Source organism: Echinops telfairi, unplaced genomic scaffold (genome assembly GCF_000313985.2).
Source record: "Echinops telfairi isolate 266 unplaced genomic scaffold, ASM31398v2 ScPeMD7_9;HRSCAF=40, whole genome shotgun sequence".
NCBI lineage: Eukaryota > Metazoa > Chordata > Mammalia > Afrosoricida > Tenrecidae > Echinops > Echinops telfairi.
The window spans coordinates 84,490,686-84,504,568 of NW_022103906.1; the positions used below are offsets into that span (position 1 = coordinate 84,490,686).

The 13,883-nt window shown below is 39.6% G+C and overlaps 1 long non-coding RNA gene across 1 annotated transcript in view; it reads left to right on the forward strand.

Moving 5' to 3' along the window:
* The first annotated feature begins 222 nt into the window (after nt 1-222).
* Nucleotides 223-13,883, forward strand: part of LOC123521320 — a 22,597-nt gene continuing 8,936 nt past the window's right edge. Inside the window, exons 1-2 of the long non-coding RNA XR_006679775.1 lie at nt 223-377; nt 4,092-4,302. This is a non-coding gene — a long non-coding RNA (uncharacterized LOC123521320). The remainder of the gene's footprint in view (nt 378-4,091; nt 4,303-13,883) is intronic.

Consider the following 13,883-nt stretch of genomic DNA (forward strand, 5'->3'; position numbering starts at 1 on the left):
TCTTTGTACCCTTTCCTGGATTGCATGACTCAAGTGCATTGGGAGTGAGAGATTCAGCAGAAGTGTTAGGTTTCTCAGGAGGGTAATACCTCGGTTCTTGGCATCGCATGAGAAAGAATTCAGGCCAAAGCCTGGTTTGTGATCCAAGTGGGTTTTTATAAAGGACGGAAGAAGTTTCAGGTTTACAGTCTCACCAGAGTACGCTCTATTTCACAGAAGCGTGGCAAACCGTGCATAAGCCGCTCTGGGGCTCACCACTGAACACGGGCAACCTTGTGAGACTGCACGCCTATGCGCTGTGACCTGCGGCCAGAGAGGAGCGGCCAAGTGCAGAAGTGGAAGAAAAAGAGAAAAGAGACCACCTTCCCTTGGCCAAGGTAACTTAAACCTCCAGCAGGGGAAGCGTGGTGGAAGGTATTGGCCAACCCCATTAGCTGAATCAAGGCCATCTGGGCCTACTTTGGGCCGCCCAGGTGTACTGCCCACCTGGCTTGGGGGGATTAAATTGGAGCACACCCAGTTATGTCTTTATAGGTGTTTAATACTCACCTGATTCATTTCCAAACCTCCTGTAGGGTGCGTTATGCAGGCATGGGAGGGACCACCCCCTCTATCCCTATTTTGCTACCTAAAAGATGGACAAATGAATGAATGAAAAAAGGAAGGAAATCATTTGAGTGTTTTTATGGTAACAATGGAATCGTTGGGGGAGCGAGTCCAGTTGCAAAGTTATCATTTCTGTAACTGGACTGTCTCGGCAGCCTGATACAGAAAATAGAATATGATATAGCGAGAGTGGCTGGGAATCTGGTCTCTAGTTATGTAGCTAAGCAGTTGTGTCATCTTGGTAAGGTTAAACCCCTGGGCCCTAGGTACATATCTGTAAAATTAAAGGTCATTTCAGTTCTAACATGCCTTGAAATCACTGATCTACATTAAAATGAAGAGAGAAACTACTCAATAAAAATTTGAATGTAACAAGTTAATATCTCTTATAAATTAATAGCTAAGAAACCCTAGTGGCATTGTGAGTTAGGCATTGATCGGGCTGTTAACCATAAGGTCAGAAGTTCAAACCCACCAACCAACCACTGTGCAGAAGAAAGATGAGGTTCTTTGCTCCCATAACGAATCACAGTCTCAGAAGTTCTACATAGGGTTACTATGCATAAAAATGGACGTAACAGTAATAGGTAGGTTAATAATAGTTAACGCTTATTGGATGCCTGCTATATGCCAACTGGTTTTGTTTGTCACCTATATTGACTTATTTGTTCCTATGGGTTAAAATGAATACATCCCATTTTCATTCATGAGGCATAGAAATGTTATATATCATATATACTTGAGTATAAGCCAACCTGAATATTAGCCAAGGCACCTAATTTTACCCCAAAACTGCATTAAAATGTGCTGAGAAACTTGCCTTAATCACGAGTATATATGGTACCTTGCATAGCCAGTGACAGAGCCATTTTCAAATCCAAGGTATTCTGGCAGCAGAGGCTGCTCTAATATTTATTATTATTATTATTATTGATGTTCTTGTTTAATAAAAGTTTCTATGGTGTCATAGCAATACTTTTTCAGTTGCCCACATAAGTAGAAAAATATCACCTGTGGAACAACAGGTAATTTTAAGTTTTCTGTATCCTCTTTTATATTTATGAATAGTCAAAAATAAGCATGTATTGCTGTTTTCTTAATGCTTCTCTAGTGCACAGGGGCTGCTAGTCCCTCTGTTCCTCAGAACCACTGACCTCAATGTCATTACCATCTATTCGTTTGAAAGATTAAGCTTGTTTTAGCATGAAGTGATCATTCAGGAATATGTGAAGGAACACAATTCCCAGGACAGCAAAGAGATATCTGCTAATGAATTCACTTGGGGCAAGGACCTTCGTTGTATTTGACATGACAGGCGCGGGATGGTGAAATCATAGTATAGAGAGCTTTCTGACCTGACTTCTGGAAAGAATGTTGTTTTCCCCAAAGCCTTGCCAAACATGAGGTTGAAAGGTGAGCCAGTCATTGCAACACCACATATTAATAAATTGCCAAGGAAGCTCTATTTGACTTGAGATTATGGGATCTTCCCCTTTCTATAAATTTTTTGCTCATGATCCAGATTAGGAGACTTCCATGATATTGCTCCTTTGCTTCCTTTACTTTGCCTCAAAAGTATATTTACCGAATGAAATACACTGAGGTGACCATACTGGCTTTTTAAAGCAGGGTCCGGAAGCATAAGCAAACAAAGAGACTTTCTATCGTATGAAACATGTACTTTGGCCCCAACAAAGTATACAGAGTAACAGGTAAGCTACTACAGTGCTAAAGCTAACAAAGATTGTAATGGAGCTTCCAGGCCTTCCTTCAGATGTATCTCTCTCATCCTGTTTTCCTCTTCTTCTTATTTCCCCATCTCTCCTTTCCCAAAATCCATAGTACTTGATTTATGTCACATCTTCCCTTCCCAGGACATGTAAAACAAACCCAATAGGCCCCACTTTTCTACATATGCATACATGTATTCACAATCTGGTTCCTTTTTTGTTTATGCAATCATTGGTTCAATAGACCATTTATCAGTAGCTGTTTAGTGCAAAGTCTAAGCTGTTCTTTCTGTGCCTCTCATTACACATGCCTATACATTAGGGAAAGTGTATGTTTCCATTTCCCCAAGGACATCGTATATGGCTCTAAAGGTCCAAGGTAGCTGAAATTTGGACATGCTTTTGATAGTTTACCATTGTAAGACACTCAGAGTCTAGTAGAAAGCAGTGCAGCTTTAGAGAAACAGATGGAAAATTCACAAAACCAAGGGCTTCCCTGTCTTGTGCTTTTGTTGGCCTTTCTGTAACTGTGTGTCTTTGAGGTTTGAGCAAAGTTCAAGTGCAAGCAGGACACTGACTAAAGCCCAACGCATGCACCAATGGCTCATCATGGAGGAAGAAGCTGTGCTCGTAAAGCACTGTCTAGGGTTCTGACACGAACACAGTATCAAAACCAGGACATGACTTATGATTCCATTCTATTTATTCAGCATTTATCAAGGACATGACTTATTCCGTTCTACTTATCCAGCATTTATCAAGCACTGAGCTTACAATCCTCTTGGAGAGGTAAGACAGGCACACCTCAGATGATGAATTCAGCATGGTCCAATGGAAATAGCCCTCCGTTTAGAATCACACGACTGGTTATGGCTCTAAGTTTCATCACTTGTTAGTTCTGAAACCCATTATAGAGTTGTATGAAATCGCCGCTCTAAATGTCATTTTAATTCTATATGAATAGAAAATATTTTATTGTTGTTTGGGAAGAGTAGAATTCTTTATGAGTTTAAAATAATCCTGAGGGGTGGGCAGTATTTTTTAAAAAGTCATCATCCACTAGTGGTTTATAAAATCAATCTCATGGGGGGGGGGCTAAATTTGTTAATGAAATTGGTCAGAATAAAAAAAATAACAGTAATGGTAGGGTTACTTTGAATACTTAAGTATTATTATTGATAATTATTATATTTGTGGTATCTAGTACCTAATAATAATATTCTAAAACCCAAAGCAAGGGCAGGCTCACAATTGCCCTGGATGATCCATCCACTTGGGATTGTTGGTGCTTGAAGGTCATGACAAGGGGACAACCTTTCCCATGTTCACCTCTACCTAGCACTCACGGCGCTGTCCCTCCAGCCTTGCCACGTTTCTTGGAATCCCGCTCTTCTGAACATACAGATAAGAAGCAAGAAATGGAGAGCAATCACCCACTTGAGATGCCAGAGATTAGAGTAGCACGTGCCTGGGTGGTTCCTCATGCTATAGAGATCCCAACAGATGAGGGCACCAATGCCAGTTCCTGGAATATTACTTATTTGCAAAGTATCTGAAGACCTACTAGAAGCCGTTCATTCTGATGAGATGTTTAGGGATAAATTATACAGATTAGTAGGGTATGAACCTGAGCCTCTACCTATTACAGGAAACCTAGTAAGCTAAAGAGATTTGGGGATCGTACATGGATGGTTTCAGGGGCTTCACTGACCACTGAAGTTCTGTGTAAAATGTTCTGTATATGAACCTTTTCAGATTCTTAGAGTGAGAGCAAGAGGCTCTGATGAAGCAATAGTTGAGCTCTCAGCTACTAACCAGAAGGTCAGTGGTTCAAATGCACCAACTGCGCCATGGAAGAAACATGTGAGTCTTGTTGCTGTAAAGATTTATGACCTTGGAAACCCGCTGGTGGTGACCTACCCTGTCATTGGGTCTTCATGCGTCAGGATCAACTCAGCAGCAACAGGTTTGGTATTTGATTTAGAATAACAGAAGCCAACTTCTCTCTAGTTTATTGTCACTTCTAACCTTGTACCAGTAGTCAGAAGAGTCTAGTGATATGAGTATTACCATCTCAAGGGCAATATGTATCTGGTCTTAATTAAAGTGACGTTGACTAAATTCAACACTAGATCCTTATTTCTAGAAAAGCACTACTCCTTATAACATCCGTGCAAGTATTTCAGTTGCTATCCAACAGTGGCAGCATGTTAAAAGCAAACAAATACAATGAAGGCAGTCAATTTGTGGCGCAATGCAGCCAATCCTATTGTTACAATCATCAGTGTGGAGAGAGGTGATCACCCCAAAGAGGATCGCTGCATTACCATGGTTGCTGTTGAAAATATGAAAAGACTATATTGATTATTTTACATCCAGCTAGGGCATATGTCTCTTTTTCATTTGGTCTATAGAAACTTAAAGGCCCATCTTGGCTAATTGTGTATCTGTTTATATTGTATAGATGCAGTCGTTGTAGGGTACCATACAGTCATTTCTGAAATAGAAATGTTATTACAACAGATGAAAATTCTGCCACGCCATGCCCTTGCTTAATAATTATAGCCATGCTTGAGCCCATTGTTGCAACCCCTCTGCCAATCCAACTTTCTCTTTTTAAAATCATTTTATTGGGGGCTGGTACAACTCTTATCACAATCCATACACCCATATCCATTGTGTCAAGCACATTTGTACATTTGTTGCCATCATCATTCTCAAAACATTTGCTTTCTTCTTGAGCCCTTGATATCAGCACCTCTTTTTTCCCTTCTCTTTTTTCCCTTTTCTCCCTGTCCTGCCTCCCTCATGAACCCTTGATGATTATTATTTCATCATATCATACACTGTCTAATGTCTCCCTTCACCCACTTTTCTGTTGTGCATCCCCCAGAGAGGGGGTAGTATGTAGATCCTTGTGATGGGTTCCCCCTTTCTACCCCACCTTCCCTTTACCCTCCTGGTATCGCCACTCTCACCACTGATCCTGAAGGGATCATCTGTCCTGGATTCCCTATGCTTCCAGTTCCTAGCTGTACCAATGTCCATCCTCTGTTATAGCCAGATTTGTAAGGTAGAATTGGGACCATGATAGTGAAGGGGAGGAAGCATTTAGGAACTAGAGGAAAGTTGTGTGATTCTTGGGTTTTCCTTACTCAATGTCCAACTTTCACATGCATATGAGGCAACTGAATATATCATGGCTTGTGTCAGGCACACTTTAACACTCAAAGTAACATTTTGATTTTCAATACTCTAAAAAGGTCTTGTGCAGCAGATTAACCTAATGCAATGTGTCTTTTGCTCTCTTGACTGCTGCTTCTATGAGCATTGATTGTGGATCAAAAAAGACACAATCCTTGACAAATTCAATCCTTCCTCCATTTATAGTGATGTTACCTATGGTCCAGTTATGAGGATTGTGGTCTTCTTTATACAGAGTTGTAATCCATACTGCAGGCTGCAGATGCTTCAAGTCCTCCTCACTTTGCAAACAAGGTTGTGTCAACTGCAAATCACAGGTTGTTAACAAGCCTTCCTCCATACCTGACTCCATATTCTTCTTCATAAAATCCGGGTTCTCTGATGATTGCTCAGCATACAGATTGAATATGTATGGTGAGAAGATTCAACCCTGACACACACCTTTCCTTTTTTTAAGCCATGCATGATTCCATTGTTCTGTTCACACAACTGCCTCTTGATCCATATGCAAGTTCCAAATGAGTACACTGAAGTATTATGGAATTCCCAATTTGCTCAAGGTTATCCATTATCCATAGTTTGTTATGATATTCAATCAAATGCCCTTTCATAATCAATAAAATACAAGTAAACATCTTTCCGATATTCCCAGCTTTCATCCAAGATCCATCTAACATTCCCAATGAGAGCCTTTGTTCCAAGCCCTCTTCTGAATTTATCCTGAACCTCTCTCTGGCAGCTCCCTGTCAATGTACTGCTGCAACTATTGTTGGATGATCTGCAGCAAAATTTTACTGGCGTGTGATAATAATGATATTGTTCTATAGTTGAAGCATTCTGTTGGGTCATCTTTCTTTGGAATGGAAAAAAATATGGATCTCTTCCAGTCAGTTGACCAAGTAGTTCTCTTCCAAATTTCCTGGCATAGATGAATTAAGTGCTTCCAGTGCTTCATCAGATTGTTGAAACATTTCACTTGGTATTCCATTAATTGCTGCAGCTGTGTTTTTGCCTAATGCTTTCAGTGCAGCTTGAACTTCTTCCTTCAGCACCATTGGTTCTTATTCATATGCTACCTCCTGAAATGGTGGAATGTTGACTAGTTCCTTTCAGTACCATGACTCTGTGCATCCTTTCCATTTTGTTTGCATTCTTGCTAGATCACTCAATATTTTGCCCATAGAATCTTTCAAGATTGCAGCTCAAGGCTTGAATTTTTTCAAGTTCCTCCAGTTTAAAATATGCTAAGTGCATTCTTCCTTTTTGATTTTCTATCTTTGCACATTTTGGCATAGTCTTTGACTTATCTCCTTGGGCTGCCTTTTGAAATTATCTATTCCACTCTTTGACTTCATTGTTTCTTCTGTTTCCTTTAGCTACTCTATGATTAAGAGCATATTTCAGAGTCATTCTGTTTTCCACTTTAATATTTCCTTTCTTTCCTGTCTTTAAAACAAACTTTTGTTTTCTTCATGAATAATGTTCTTGATGTCTGCCTAGCGCCTCGCGTCTTCTGGCATCAGTATTAAATGCATCAAATCTGTTCTTGAAAACTAGAAACATCCCAAATTCCAAAAAGGAGAAGAACAGATAAAGAAACTATGGTATATACGCACAATGGAATACTATGCATCCCTAAAAAATGTGATGAAAGCATGAAGCACCACATGACATGGAATGACCTGGAAACAATTATGCTGAGTGAAGTTAGTCAATTGCAAAAGGACAAATACTGCATTAGCCCACTACTATAAGGAAAAATACCAAACAAATGAATTTTAGGGACCAATTCCCATACAAAGAGGTAGAAAGTCTGCCTACCATCCATGAACCATACATCATGCCCATCTTAAGAACCACCCCAAAAGAGAAACCCACACACCAGCTGGAACCACGCCTTCAAACACAGAGGAAAGGGAGATTATCCACTCTCTGCCATACATTGAGACACCATCACATGAAATCAGCAGACACTCCATAGGACTGCGAAGGGAATCTTACTGGAACGTCAAGTCAAGATCATGGGAGAGAACCATTTAAATTTCAGAGGAGGCAGTTATACTTCTGTTGGTGGGTAAATGGGGAGGTGCAACCTCACATCGGGAAGGGACACTCAACAATAATCATAGAAACCGCAAGGGGAAAATAATCCAGGTAATATGTTCCTGGTTAGACACTTTTGAATTAGAATTTACCCAGTCCTTGGTGAACTATGCCATGTGCTATGTACTACAATGACCTTAGACTCGGTCATTTCAGGGACCTTCATAGCATCCTTCATAGGCCACACCAGAAGGACTCAACATGGAAACCCCACTGAGTGAAGTGGACATTACCTAAAAATTACCTGTAGCCTTTGAACTTAAGACGGAAATACCTTGGTGTGAGAAGAAACAAATCAGGGTCACCCAAGCCTGTGCAATTGGTAGTTGTTGAACCTTGGTTAGCATCCCTGGCTTAGCAAGCATCCAGAGAAAGGTGGCCCATAACCACCATATATTTACTATATTAATGCCCTCCTTGCTTTAATATGAGACGTATTAATCTGCTAGGCAAGAATCTCCCCTTGTATATGAATGATACTGAAAATATTCCTCTAGCACCAACCCCCATGATCAATGTAAACACAGCTCAATCATGTAAGAATTCAATCTGCACTAATCCACAACTCATGGATTGCATTTGGATGCTGGGCTATACTTGCATAACCTCCTTTTCTCAACAGTATGTTAAATTCTTTGCCATTGGATAAATTAATGACACTATCAATTGAATTTCCTTATGCCCCACACGGAATGATTGATAATGTTCTTTGTCATAAAATGATAATGAGATCTCTAAAGTAAACCAGAATCCTATGTAATCCTTGGACAAGTGAATGGATCCTGGCGTCCTACTTAATTCTAGCCACAATCCAGGAAGATTTAACTGCTTGATACTTGCCTTCATGAAGAAACTACTAAAGATGTGGGTGCTACAGAAAAGTGTGGTGAAAAAAGTAGATGGTGCCTGGCTATCAAAAAAAATAACATCTGAATTTTTAAAGGCTTGTATTCAAACAAGTAGCCATATAAGTAAGATGTCAACTAAATCCACCTGGAGGAATTCCCCCCGGTTTTGTGATTCAAAGACAGGAAATAACAAAATCCAAATACAATGGAGGGAAAGATATCCAAGCCTAAATTGTGAACACCCAATTTGTAGAAAACTACAGATAACAATGGGAACCCAAAATCCATCTGGAAAATACCTACTCGAATTAAGCCTTTGGTAGATCCCCTCTGACCACAGTCGGGAGATGCAAATAGCCTGGCTATCAGACAGAGATTATTGTAAACTTGATTATGGCTGATGGAACTATGGTATAATATGATACCTGGTAATTTGATCTCCCCTTTGACTCATTCTGGATTTGTTCTAGGTTTAAATTTTTCTTGCTTGTTTCTCAACACAAGTTTTCTCCCTGGTTTATTTTAATTTTGCTGGTGTTCTATACTTTCTTCCTTAAAAAAAAAAAAATATATATATATATGTATATATATATATACACACACACACACATTGTTTGGAGGGTTTTGTTTGTTTGTTGTTTGTTTTTCAGTATGTTTTTCCATTTATGAAATACAGAAGGAGTAAATGTATAGAGACAATAAAATATGTAGAACCTTACCTTGGATACCAGGGGAAGTTGAGGGCATCTAGGGAGCAAATAATGGATATAGGAGGAGGGTGTTTGCACTAGAACTCATTGTGGTGATGTGCATACAGCTCTTTTTAAATACAAATGAAGTATAGAAGTGTCTGAAATGTGAATTATATCTCAATAATACTATCAGGGGAAAAATCTGTTCTTGTGATGTTCTCAAAATTCAGGTGGGATGACACAAAATGCGATTTTGGCTCTCATGGACTTATTTTTATTTTCTTCAGCTTTAAGGTGAATTTACATATAAGAAATTGATAGTCTATTCCACAGTCAGCCTCTGGTCTGGTTTTAGCAGCTGATATTGAACTTCCCCGTCTTCTTTTCCCACAGATGTAGTCAATTTTATTTCTGTGTGGTGTTGGAAAAAGGTATTTGCAATGAATAAGTTATTGGTCTTGCAAAATTCTATCACAGAATCTTTAACTTTGTTTCCCTCACTCCTGAAAAAATGGTATTTTCCAAATATATTTTCCAACTACTGTTGCTTCCTCTTTGCCAACTTTTGCAATCATCAATCATTGTCAATACATCTTGATCACATATTTGATCCATTTCCCACCCGAGTCAAGATGTTGGTAAAATTAATTTCTTCATCCCTGGATTTTGAGATTAGTGCATAAATTTGAACACTCGTTTTATTGATTATTTCCTTGAAGGCAGATAGATCTAATCCTATCGCAGACAACATTATACTTCAATATTGATTTTTGAAATCCCCCTTTTCATAATGGCTGCATTGCTATTCGTCTTGTGCCACTTTTAGCATAATAAATCATAAGATTTTCTGTTTCAAAATGACCAATACCAGTCCATTTCATTGCACTATTGCCTAGGATATTGATTTTTATGCAGCCCATTTCATTGTTGATCAGTTCCAATTTTCCTAGCTTCATACTTTGAACATATCAAGTTCTCATTATTATTGGATTTTTTCCAGCTGTTTCTTCTTATCTTGTTCTTCAACAAATGAAGAACCAGAGGCTCTGCTCCATGCTCACAGGCTTTACTCCATTCCTGCCCCCATGTTTGACTCTACTTTGAGACATCAGCTCGTCCTGAGTCACATTTTCAGTGCCCTCCATCCCAAGGGACCCATCCTCTGGTTCTACCTCTGGCAAAGTTCTGTGTCATCCATTAGAACTAAGCTCTGCATAAGGTTTTCAGTGGCTCTTTCCTCCTTAGTGGGCAGCCAATTCCGTCGTCCTTGTCTGTTCTTTGTATGGAAGCCTAGCTGACACCTGTTCACTTTGGGTGACCCTGTTGGCCTTTGAAATACCAGTGCCTTCATTTCTAGCATCACGCAACACACAAGCCACCACAGTAAGACAACTGACAGACAAGTGGTGGCCTGTGGAGGAGGCAATTTTACTTAGCCACAGAATAAGCCTAATATTGAGGGGTTGGTGTGGGTTAGGAGAAAGCATTTATTTACAGGAATTGTCCTCAAAATGTCTAAATTACTTTCAAACTATTGCGAAATTTTAAAGCAAGTGTTTTTATCAACAGATAAATGCTAGCTTTTTTGGACAGCTTTAAGCTTTCCTAGGGTCAAAAAAAGTTTAAAGGTTCTAAAAGGTAAGCCACACTTGGTTCATTTTGATCCTCACCATACTACAGTAGTAAGTTTCTTATAGATAATGACTATGAGAAAAGTTAATTAATGAAAAATATCAGTCTGACAACTAGAGGACAAATTAGACATTAAAGAAAAATTAAGTTGGCCTCTGTTTCCTCTTTCCAATAACTTTCTCTCTAACGGAGTCCTTGCTGATGAAGTAATGAAGGAGAGCAAGTGCTTCAGTTAACCTCCCCCTGTGACTGTAGTGATGTAATGCTGATTTTGGTGACATACATTCTTTAAGGCTGATATAAAACAAGCTACTAGCTAGTAAGATGATAAAAAATACTCTCAGTTTGTTTTCTGGCCAGTAAGAATTTCTAACCTGACAACTTAAAAATACCCATTTTGATTGTGATGCTGCATTTCAAATAAACATTGAGGTGATATTGGTCACTTGGTCTAGTTAAATTTTTCAAATAGCAGAAAAATGAGAAATATATTTGACCTTTCCTTCCTTATGTCTCTTTGTCTGTAAGAGACATGTTCTTTTGTTCAAGTGAACCCAGATAACGTATCTGAGAGTTTGTATTTTAAGATCTCAGTCACTCCAGGGTTCTAATGCCCAAATCATTTTATTAAAGTGAAAATTGTATCTCACTACTGAATCAGAAGATAAAAATTTAAACGTAGACTCTGTGCTTGTGCTCCAAATATATAGAACGGGGCTAGAAGTAATACAGGGGAGTCCTGGTAATGCTAATGGTTAAGGAGTCAGCTACTAACCAAAAGTTGACTGTTTGAAGCCACCCAGTGACTCTGTGGGAAAAAGACCTGTCAATGTAGAAAGAGTATGGTCCAGAAGATACAATGTGGCTGTTCTACTCTGTCACATTGGGTCACCACGAGTTGGAAATCAATTCAACCGAACCTAAAAACAGCCAAAGGAATCTCACAGACACACGAGGGCATGTGTGAAATCGGACCAGATAGAAAAGTGAACTGCAAATGATTCTCTTAAAGAAGTTATCCTCGTTAACCTTTTAAAATGTATGCTTAAAGGGAAACTAACCCAGCCTTAAAACACCAATTTCCTCCTCACATACATCTGTGCACCCAGGTAATATTCTATGAGTGCTGTGCTTTATGCTAAGAACCAATCCCACAGGATGCTCTTTCCAGGGAATTATGGAAACTGCCTTGGAGCAAAAGTAATCTCATCTCTCACATCTTTTAAGCATCTGAGTCTTGGTAAGGGGAGAAGTTGTAAATGGAAGACAAGAACTAAGGTGTTATAAACTTCCATAAATCAAGATATGTGACTAAATGATCAATAAAATGTTGATGAGCCCTGGGGGAATATTGGTGTAAGCATTGTGCTGCTCATTGCAAGGCCAGCAGTTCAAACACACTAGCTTCCCCATGGGAGAAAAATGAAACTACATGCTCCCATAAAGATTTTGCCTCTGAAATCCTATATAGGGTCACTATGAGTTACATCCATGACAGTGGGTTTTGTTTTCACATTTTTCTCAGGTAAAAGTAGCCTTGATGACACAGTGGGTTGATTGGCTCCAGTTCAATCCCACCAGTAATTCTCAGGGAGGAAAATAAACCTATCTGCTCTTGTTAAGATTTATAGTCTCAACTCATATACAGAGCCTATGCGTTGGAATCAACTAGACAGCAGTGGGTTAGGTTGGGTTTGCTTTGCTCAATTAAATCTCAAAAAAATCTGAGTAATAATAATACTTAACATTACTAAGTACCTACTGTGTGCCACCACCCCTTATCTGTCACTTTGTCATACTGTGGTGGCTTGCATGTTGCTGTGTTACTGAAACGGTGGCACTTGTATTTCAAATCCTAGCAGCAGCACCCAAAGTGAACAGGTTTCAGCAGAGGGTCCAGCCTAAGAACAGGACACAAAAAAGAACAGGTTGTCCACTTAAGAGGTATTAACCATGGAAAACCTTATGAATAGTACAGGAACATAATTGGCTTATCCAAGCATGGTGTTCTTCCAGCGACTGATAACACGTCCAAAATCCTTCTAAAGAGCATTCCAACTGTGCTTCTTCCAAGAACGATTTGTTCAATCGTCTGGCAGCCTTTTGAATAACATACTTGGCCAACACCATAATTCAAAGACATCAATTCTCCTCTCGTCTTCCTTATTCATTGTCCAGCTTTCCTGTGCAGGTGAGGATATTAAAAAGATCTTGGTCCTCGCATCTTAGTCCTCAAAGTGATATATTCTTCTTTGCTTAGCACGTCCAGGAGGGCTTTACCCAACACACACATCGCTTGATTTCTTGACTACTGCGTCCATGGTGTTGAGTGTGGACCCAAATAAAATGAAATCTTTGACAACTTTAATCTCCTCTCCTGTCATCAGGATGTTGCTTGTTATTTCAGTGATGAAGATTTTTATTTCCCCTGTGCTGTGGTGTAATCCAAACTGAAGTATAGACCTTTGATTTTCATCAGTAAATGTTTCAAGCTACTTTCAATAAGCAAGATTGTATCGTCTATCTATTGCAGGTTGTTAATGGGTCTGCCATTAATCCTAATCCCACTTTCTCCATATAGCCTGGTTTCTTTGATTATGTTCTCAGCATACAGATTGAGAATGATTAAAGGATCCAACCCTTGCTTGCATCTTTCCTGATCTTAAACTATACTGTATCCTTTTGTTCATTCAAATGATTACCTGTTGATCCGTGTACAGGCTCCACATCAGCACTATTAAGTGTTCTGGAATCCCGCTTGGGGTAGATACATAATCTGGTGTCAGTTTAAGGATTCAGAGTGAAGGGGTGGAGTCTAGCCTGTCAATTAGGTCAAACCCAATGAGACCTCTGTGTGGCCATGGCTTTCTCCTGAGGATTCTGGGAACTCCTGTCTTCCTCCCTGGAGGCAGGAGACCGTCTCAGTCTCTCAATCTCTGGGAGACATTGCAGCTGACAAACACATGGAACTACGGTAATGCCCTGAGCTAGAGGAACCACATAGAGATCCCTGCCATCACTGAGATGCTTACAATGCCACTGGATCCACAAGAATTCCCACCCACTGG